This window comes from Sinocyclocheilus anshuiensis, unplaced genomic scaffold (assembly GCF_001515605.1).
Source record: "Sinocyclocheilus anshuiensis isolate Anshui unplaced genomic scaffold, SAMN03320099.WGS_v1.1 scaffold1154, whole genome shotgun sequence".
Lineage (NCBI taxonomy): Eukaryota > Metazoa > Chordata > Actinopteri > Cypriniformes > Cyprinidae > Sinocyclocheilus > Sinocyclocheilus anshuiensis.
The window spans coordinates 1,952,736-1,962,933 of record NW_015542345.1 but is presented as its reverse complement, the minus strand read 5'-3'; the positions used below and the strand labels follow the sequence as shown (position 1 = coordinate 1,962,933).

The 10,198-nt window shown below is 35.9% G+C and overlaps 1 protein-coding gene across 2 annotated transcripts in view; it reads right to left on the bottom strand.

The window, feature by feature from the left end:
• Positions 1–10,198, bottom strand: part of igsf21a (immunoglobin superfamily, member 21a) — a 202,801-nt gene that overhangs the window by 49,143 nt on the left and 143,460 nt on the right. The window lies entirely within an intron of this gene.

The following is a 10,198-nucleotide window of genomic DNA, read 5'->3' as shown; positions in this document are numbered from 1 at the left end:
TACAGTATATACTAAAATACTATCTAAACATACTGAACTATCCAAAATATACAAACTTTCAAACAGAGTGCTGAAACAATCTGCTAAGAGAGAGAAAAAAGAACTTCATGGCTAAGTGAAAACACAAAGAGGTAAGTTATATACCATATGCCTCAGTAAAAGAGGGAGGGAGGTAGATAGATAGATAGATTAATTAATATATTTCAATTATATTTTATCCACAGACCAGGAGAAAATGAAATATTCAGGTGCCCGCATGTGCTCACTGGCTTAGGTATACGTACCCAAGGTTATTTGTCAAGGCAAATTTTTCTCAGTGTTTGAAGATGAAACTTCAGAGATTATTAAGAAGCTTTCATGAATATCTCTCAATTTGCTGAAGGTCACAGGCTCCAAACAATGTTTGCTCTGAACACTTGAACCCTTGCTCAGCTCCTAATGTCACCTTGCTGAGTTTTCTTTTCTTTATTCACTGCTGGGGAATAACTGTAATAGTAAAAATATAATTTGTAAAATAAAAAAAAAATAATAATGTGTAATTTGTGGGTTTGCAACACAACATAATTTTAAAACAGCTTATGAGATCTTGACTTGCTCAACACCATAACACAGCTTACAAAGAGACACAAGTCCTTCTTTTGAGGATCTACAGAGAGGAAAAAAATGTTTAAAGGTATGTTTATTATTTCAATTTACTGTCATTGAATTTAAAGTTTGGATTGGGGCAAAGCAGTCAGCAGTCAGGCAAAGAAAGAGGAAAAAGTTAGTTTACCTTTAACAGGGCCTAGAAAGGCAATGGCAAAATCAAACATTTTGAACAGAAATGACAGAATCACTCAGTGTAGGTGTTGTTCAGAGGTACTGGGGTGAAATGTATAAGCCTAAATCAAAATTAATATTAATCTAGATTTATTAATGCTGTAACTGTTCAATGTTACTTCACAATACTTAATCAATTAAAACATAATGCTGAAAAAATCTGAAAAGGAAAAAAAAGTGCTAACAAGATTTACCATTTATAGTGTTAGGCCAACTTGCCAACTGATGACTAACTGAAAATGCAAATAGATTAATTATATGCTATCCGGCTCAGTAAAAGGTATGAAATGGGAAAATCAATCAATCAATCAATCAATCAAAAGGCCAGGAGAAAATGAAATATTCAGGTTAATCCATTAGCTAATTGAATCCTTTTGTAGTTACCCAAAAAGCAAAACAATGGTCCATTTGGAATGGAACATGACTGAAAATGACTTATGATTGAGTCAGTCAGTTCAGACACTGATTCAAATTAAGTTTTGAAAATGACTCAATAATGAGAACCTCAGAAGAGTAATTTGACTGTAACTTTTTTTCATTTGTTACACTGTTACGCTGTAATGTGTGAAAAACCAAAACACATTTATTAAACTGAATATTAAATTATATATATATACAGACAAATGCTAATTTTCTTTAATGGCTACAACAAATAAACATTTTGACATTTTCAAAGGAGCCATGGGCCCCAAGTAAACCACATTTCCATAACTGAATTAGTTAATAATGCTTTTCAGATCAACTAAGTTTCTTTGTCTATAAAAATAAATGGCTAGTTTTAGCTTAATTGCATGCAGTGATGGCCTCAAGTTCACATTTCAGAGAAGGCTCTCGAAATGTGTGAAACTGTCACTAATATTTTGAAACAAATCTCAAGTACCCGTCCTGCTGTGGATGGCAGCAGCTGTAATTTTCTAAAACATATATTACCTAGATGACTCACAGGGTTACAGAGTATTGAAATGACCCCTTCAAAAATCCTATTCTGCTCAAATCCAAGTACACATTATTGGTCACATGCCTTGACCACGCTGGGCATCATTTTCTGAGTAACAACCAATCCACAGGAGTGGATTCGTCCAGACTCTAATAAACAGCTCTCAGTTCACGCAGGGAAAATAATAGCAGATCCTCTACATGCATTGCACACTCACTCCTAATGTAATCTGCTAAACAATAGCACAGCATGGGAGAGCAAACACAGTGTGTCATTCTTTTGGCTCCTCTATACTTAAAGTGAGAAGTCAAGTGAACACTTTGAATACATGGTATGAAATGACATGGGGACCACCGACATTGCTCCGACATCTGCGAGCACTTCAGGGCCTGCTGGCCCATTTATAAATGCTTGTGCTATAAATGCTCATTAAGCTGTTGTGCTTGTGGAGGGGAGGATTTCCATACTTTGTCATGAAATTTTGCACTTGATTTTAATTGTTTGCTTGTATGTTAGATAGGCATTCAGGTTTAAACAAAACCCATAGAATAGAGCCCATATAGCGGAACCTTACTTCACTTTGATTGGTTGTAAGTGCTGCTATCTGCATAATGTCTGCTGTTTACGGTCCACTGGACGAAATACAGTCATGGCATAAAATGCACAGATGCGCCTCTATAGTGCTCTATAATTAACAACATGCACATTTTTAGTTGTTTTCAACCACTAATTACTACAATGCATGAAAACACTGTAAACACATTAATTTGACATGCAAACCTGGAATAAAGGAGCCAAAGTAGAGGGAGCAAGCCGGTTCAATGTAATAAAAATCCCCTTCTGGGTAATTAAAAACCCTGAGCCTCTTTGGGGTTATTTTACATCAATTGACACTTGGCTGTACATTATCCTTTACATAAAAATCCAGCATTCAATTCTCTATAGTGCTGTAATCGGGGGTTAATGAATCATCTTCTAATTAAAAGAGAAAGAAGGTTTGACATCACTTCATATAGCCATACTGCCAGGTGGATTACGGCTACTGAACACTCCCCAGGTTCATTCTGCCCTTGATGCGCTCAGACGGTCAAAGGTCAATTAATACCTCTGGCCTTCAATTGCAAAAGCACGTTTACATTTTTTCCTAACCAGAAGTGAGCAGTTTTCAATTAGTCACAATGAATGCATACATTTTAAGCAAGCATCAAATGATGGTAATATATAAAAAATATATAAAAAAGAAAAATTAGAACATTTAAACAACTAAATAAACAATGTTAACTAGGGCTGGACAATAATTCAATATCAATATGTATCGCAATATTATTAGTGAGTAGGGCTGGACAATAATTCAATATCAATATGTATCGCGATATAATTTTTTTCAATAACGGTGATATGATTTTTAAACACATTTTTGATATTTCAAAAAACATTTTCGTAAACTGAAAAAAAATAAATAAATCAAAATAAATTGATGCGTGTCGGTTTAGGGAAATACCGGGAAATACCCATAAATGGCGTATCATGCACGTGAGGTTATCTGACGGAGAGACGCAAAGCAGTTTAAAGCAGAGTCCTGCACGGGTCCTGTTTGGCAAATCTGCATCCGCAGTACACAACAGAACATCCGACCCGTTATCCGACAGCAGCCAGCACCAATTTAATTATGTACCCGACCCATTTGACATAAAGACCGCGACCTGAACCGCACCCGCATTAAATAGGCTACTGCATCAGTAAGGCAAAATTATTTATTTTCTCATGTGACACAAGCAATCAAACCTTTATTCCTGTGATCAAAGCTGAATTTTCAGCATCATTACTCCAGTCTTCAGTGTCACATGATCCTTCAGAAATCATTCTAATATGCTGATTTGCTGATTATCAATATTTAAAACAGTTGAGTACATTTTTTTTTTCAGGATTCTTTGATGAATAGAAAGATCCAAAGATCAGCATTTATCTGAAATAAAAAGCTTTTGTAACATTATACACTATTCCATTCAGTATAATTGTTATCAATTTTTTGGGAAAGAAATTATAGAAATTAATAACTTTATTTAGCAAGGATGCTTAAAATTGATCAAAAGTGATGATAAAGGCATTTATAATGTTACAAAAGATTTCTATTTCAGATAAATAGTGTTCATATCGATATCGGAATTATATCGTATCGACCAAAATTAAGAAATATACCGTGATATAAATGTTGGCCATATCGTCCAGCCCTAATGTTAACCAATACAGATAAATAAAAAAATCTGTGGTTTATCATTTAATATAGGATAACTATAGGTTTTGATGATAGTGAACGTTAATGATGATAGGTAATATAAATATAAAAATAGGAAATTATTTAAACAATTACAAATCTAAAAAAACTAAAAAATAACACATTCAGTCAATGTAAAATTCTAAAAAGCCCTCTTATTTTACTCCTTTTATTTCATAAATTTGACAAACAACTACTCCACAGAAACTAATAGAATCAAGAGATAATACAGTTATTGCTGAAGTCTGCAACATCTTCATTTGCTCTCTACAAAATCATCAACTACTTGTACTGTATGCGAGTGAAGATATATTAACTGTCTATTCTCAGGTGCAAGGACACTCGTGATGTGGCCTCGGGGTCGCTGCTGATGTTTCTACCACTCAGTTCTCCTCACGCTTTCTCTCAGCAACACAAAAGCCAAATGATCTACGTGGACTGGGAAAGGTGACAGGTCATAGTGTAGCAACAGCACAAATTATTAATAAATCTCACCTCTTCACTATTTCAGAGGCTTCGAACTGACAAGGCACCAAACACGTGTCCTCTGAAGACCTCAAACTTGAAAGGAAACAGGCCACAAAATCTTTAGTTTAATTTAAGAGAATGCACAGGCAAGAGTTAGTTTGAAAATCCAACGAAAAGATGATGTTTTTTTAATTTCCCTTATCACTCCTGTTTTTGTTCTCCCTCAGACGGATTTAATAATTCATTGGTCTTTCAAAAGCATCTCAATTTCTTTTCAATGAGACTCCTGCTAAGCTAGCAAAACAACTGCAAAAAAATCTTTCCACCATCAAAGAACTAATGGCAGGAGGTCAGACATCATGTCTAAAATTAAGCTTTTATAAATGTTATCATCCTGTTCAGATGCTTTTCAAACCATTCATTATATGATGAAAAAGGTAGGATCCAACCGGAATGTCCGAATGATGACCCAGCGGCCTTTCAAGGAAACGGGGAACATTGAAGCACATGGATTTAGAATGATGAGTTTTACTTAGAAGCCAGATGAAGACAGAGGACTGGAACCCCATGGTAACCTTGCGTACATTACGCCTGTTTAGAGATGAATATTATGAATACATTGTCCTCAAGAGCAATATCCTGGCCTTTTGGCACAGACATCCTTCCACGGTCTCAGGACAAGGCCTGGATCTCTTGGTCTGGGCCCAAACATATGAGGATCACTGTGCGTGCATAAACTCTCACAGACGCTCTACAGCTATCCATCAACCACCCCCACCTCCATCACAGCTGCTCCCGCACCAAACACAGTCTCCAAACTCCTTCATGTTTGTGCTGCAGCAAGGTGTCATTAATTCCTCCATTTATAAAAGCTGCACGGCTATATATACACACTGCTTGATTAAAGTTGGGCACCGTAATTGAAGTGAATACCAGTTTATGAGATGAAGGAGTAATTGCTCCCCAAGCACCCCACGGCTCATCGTTCTCTTTGCCTCCAGCTCTCTCGTTTTCTCTTTTTTGAATGTGTATATAAATATAAGGCCCTCATGTCTCGTGAAGGATGTCCTCTCAATTACCTTCCTGCACTCTGTAAAGGTTAAAACAAAGTATTCGCACAGTTACGTGATGTGAACACAAAATGTAGACATATATAGATGGGTTTGGCACTTTGAATATTTTATATTTTTCACTAAACTGAACTAAAAAGATAAATCAGTTTGTACATTCAATTTCCCTCCTAAAGACCTGTTTGCTAGCAGTGTAGCCTATCGCCATGTTTAAAAATCTTTAATGGTAACCAGAAGACTTGAATTAGCAAGGCACGATCCTTGAGCCTTGATTGCTTTTGTGCCCTAGGGGAAAAATGTACTAAGAATGAGTTGCGCACACATTGATAGTGTTGTTTGTTTTTATGCACTGGTGTGCTGTTTTAATGCCTGGTTCACTAAAATAATTATGTAAATCAGGTAACAGTGCAAACACACCCAGAAAATTGGTGCTGAACACAATCTGCACGCCACATTCTCCATCTTGCAGACCAGAGAGCTAGATTATAAAAGAAGCCGCTGCAATTTAGCATACTATGCAAAGTTTCTACAGCATCGGTTCTGAGTAGGCTCATAAAATACAGAAAGTGTGGATCTTTTTCTTCATCATTTGATGAGTAACTGCTGTCATGATCAATAGAAAATGTTACATGTTTCTTACATAAAACTCTGCCTACTAGTAACAGTGCTCATTGCTGATGCTAACTTTTCCAGTAACGTACTTATAAATGAAGCCAAGCAGCCAGAAATTGACAGAGGGTTTAAAAGCAAAAAATGTGAGAGGACAGTTCATCCCAAAACTACAATTCTGTCATCATTTACTTACCCTCAAGTAAAATGCAGACAAAATGTACAAATAAATAGTACTAGCTGAAATTCTTAGTAAATTCACAGTTTTCACTTCTGCATACAAAAAGATGACATTTTGAAAAATGTGTTCTGTTAAATCCTTTTTTTCAGTCCAATATTTTACAGTGCACTGATGGTAATATTACTTAACACTAGTGTATAACCAAGATTTTGGCAATATGTCACCAGTTACACATGTATTTCGTAATATGTAACCTGGAGCACACTTTACTAACACTTTCATTTGGCTTCACTGTCTTCTTCTCAATTACGCTTGGTTCATTAAATTTGCTTCATGACAATTAAAAGGTGGTAGTGGACAAAAGAAATTAATTAGGCTTAATTCAGCTAAGCCTTTTCAACTTTAAGCATTTACAGCCAGCGGGACTACTTTTACTGAATATAGCATTTAATTGAACTAATTACTTGCTCAGCTGACTTACTTCACAGGTTTGTCTAAGGTCATGTCTTCCGGTATTAAATGCTACTTCAAGTGCTGCAGTTTAGCATACTGTTTAGCCTCTAGAAAGGAATTATATGCATCAATTTCAAATAAATAAATAGCAAGAAGTATACACAAGTAAAAGCTGACATTGGGAGCCTGTCAGCCTGTGATGTGTTGGCAAATGCAGTTGGAGATATGTGGACCAGACTTATTATGAAATAAGCAAGCACAAACATCATCATTATAATGAGATGAGGACATCTCTGTTTGTCGATGATAAGGCAATCGATGGCAAATGACAGGAAAAACACCAGCGGTGAGAGATCAGAGCACATTTTCAACACTGACTAAAAGGGGAAATGCTAATTTCCCTTGTATATCACAGAAAGGCCATGAAAATGGTTATATAGAAAGATACCATCAAACCAAGCAGCTATGTACGGCTGCATACATGTGTTGTGTCACTTTCCTGTGACCTTTGCCAATGACTTCCTACATACACACAGGGGCGAATCACTAAACAATATTTTCCTGCAAAACCAATGGCTTATCTGCTAACAGCCTGCAAAACAGTGTAGCATTTGGACCAATCAGACACACAACTATTTGTTATATTTGTCCCTAATCATGCAGATTTTTGCTACATGCTCTGTGTAGTATTGTACAGTAAGAAAGTTATTTCCCTTAACCAGGAAATTAACGTTCTTAGAATTGACAGACAGTTGACCCTGAGAGGTCAAGTAAATACTTACAGCAGATCTAAATATTTATAATTAATTATAACTAGTTATGATTAATTATGCATATTCCCCCTTTGAGCTGATTCGCTACAACAGTTTAACCAGCTGCAAAATGCACTGACATATTGCTGTAAGAATTTAAATGAAATCACGCTCATTCTTTTCAATACAAAAATGCCAATTTCTATTTAAATGAAGCTAATTTTGCCATATTCTCAAAATTATGTTATTCAGTTATCAAATCTTCATGTAACACTATTGTCTTCAATAGAAAGCAAAGTGTATATTTTCTGTTGATCATGGACAACTTCATGAAAATAAATGATTTGTCAAATAAAATGCATATAGCACGTGCAAATAAATGGTGTCATTAGTGATTTATAAAACCCAGATTATACTTTGTTTTTTACATGTTGACTACAGTAATGTAATTTTCATCATTAGCATGGTGTACCTATAACATTTCTAATCACGGCTTTAATTTTCTTTTGCACTAATGAGTTAGTCCACAAGTTGGCAACACTGGCCCAGGCCGTTGTTTCACAGCTGAAAATAAATAAAAGAGACATGACAACAACAACAAAAACAAACTACTGCAGATGCCCGCATTGACAAGCGCTTGTGTGAGGGGGTTAAAAGATACCTGAAACTCTAGTTTAAACAAGTACAGTATGTTTTTTATCGGTCATAACTGGAGAGAAAAAGTGCAGACACTGGACAAGGATGAAACTTTTAGCGTGCATGTGTCAAGCACCGGTGTACATATGCAAAACCGAAGCATACTTTGGGCTTTAATGAATTCTTATGTGTCAAAGCTCATGTGTCTCATACCGCATTCAAATTCTTGATCACACTGCCTCCCAAAATAAACCATTTCTAAAGTTGAAGTTCATGGTAGAGTCAACCCAGACTTTTGAATTAGCATGACGGCGAGTCTCAGAGACCCCAATACTTTGAATTCTAGGCCTAAAAAGCAAATGATTGAATTTCTTGGCAAAAATTAATTAAAACGGACATTCTTATTTATGACGTCCTTTAGCAAATTAAAATACTGCCTGCGCAAGGCTTCCTATTAATTAACTTTTTTCACTCATTTTCATTCTGTCACTCGTCATGATTTTTTCCTCCCCTCCACCCGGTGAACTAGCCACACTAATAGGTTATGAATAATTCTGTTTTAGCTTAGATGGCAATTAGCCACAATGTTAGAGGCTTTCCTTCTTCCCCTGTAGAGGTGTAGGGATTTACGAGTTTCAGCTAGATGAGGCGCACACACTTTCCTTCGATTCCTAACCAATTACAAGCTAGATTCTTCAAAACATCTCGTATTGATAAAGAGCAGCCCATTAATATCAACTCTACCATCGACAAGGCTTCCGACGAGCATGTCATTCGTTCTTACTGGGTTGTGTTCTCCAGCTCAAGGGGCTGGAAGTGGCGTTCTTTATTCAGGGGTATATTTATTCACATCAGCCCTTCTAGGGCTTTTCACCGACTTCCAGTCTGTCTTATCAGAGAGCTCAGCAGCTTTCCAGGATAGAACTATCAGCCTGAGGACCACACACTTTCTTATTTGTTAATTTTAACAATAATGAGGTTCCTTATTAATGCCAAGCTACATCTCAGACTAGTGGATGAACCAAGACATCAGATAGGACGGCTGTCATTACGTTACTGCCTGGCCAACCCTATGAGTTTTAAATTACTATTTCAATAATTTAACAACACATTTGTATGTTCTCTGATGTTGATGATGATTATAATAATATTATTTGAATTATAAAATCGTTTTAACGGTAATTAGAAATATATTACTGTTGGAAATTACAATTGTACTTTAAAATAAAAAAAAAGAATATATATAATATATACTTTTAATATATACTTTTATTTAATTCAATTACAGACTTTGATTTGATAGTAGCATGCAACTATTTTGCAATTTTCATGCAGCCCCATTTATTTATCTTAATTTTACATTCAACATAATTAATTATTAGCTTCTCATCAACTCCTGAACCCCCATTTGGGAAACCATGCTGTAGCAGATTATCTTCAAATATGAATATAATAAAGTTATTTTACATTTTAAACTATTTCACTGTAGAATTACGATCTTCAAAGCATTAGATAATGTTCTAATAAGGTTTGTTTATGCCTTATTTATGAAAGTTAGGGAAGCTCTTATAAAGTCTTACCAAAAATATAAATAAGAGATGGGAACATGCGTACAACGATTAAAAGCAAATCAGCTCTCTTTGTAATCTTTGCATTTTCATCGCCTCCGATTTTCCCAAATGATGCTTTGTAGCACAGCATGAATATAAGCAGCAAGTGGGAAAGTTCAAAGTGAAGTGTTATGAATTACACACAAACACACACACAGACGCTACTCTACCTCCCATTCAAAGGTCCTTATCACATGGAGACAGTTAGCCTTAATGATCAGCCCATTCTGGACCAACCTGCCAAGCTCTAACAGAGAAAATACGGCAGACTTCCAAATAACAAAAGCACTTCAAAACCTCCGGCGACGAGTTAAAGGACAACGAAAGAGATTGGGGGTCAGCTTTTGGATGCAACGCCGCCATTTTCCTGTCAACTACATGATGCCAA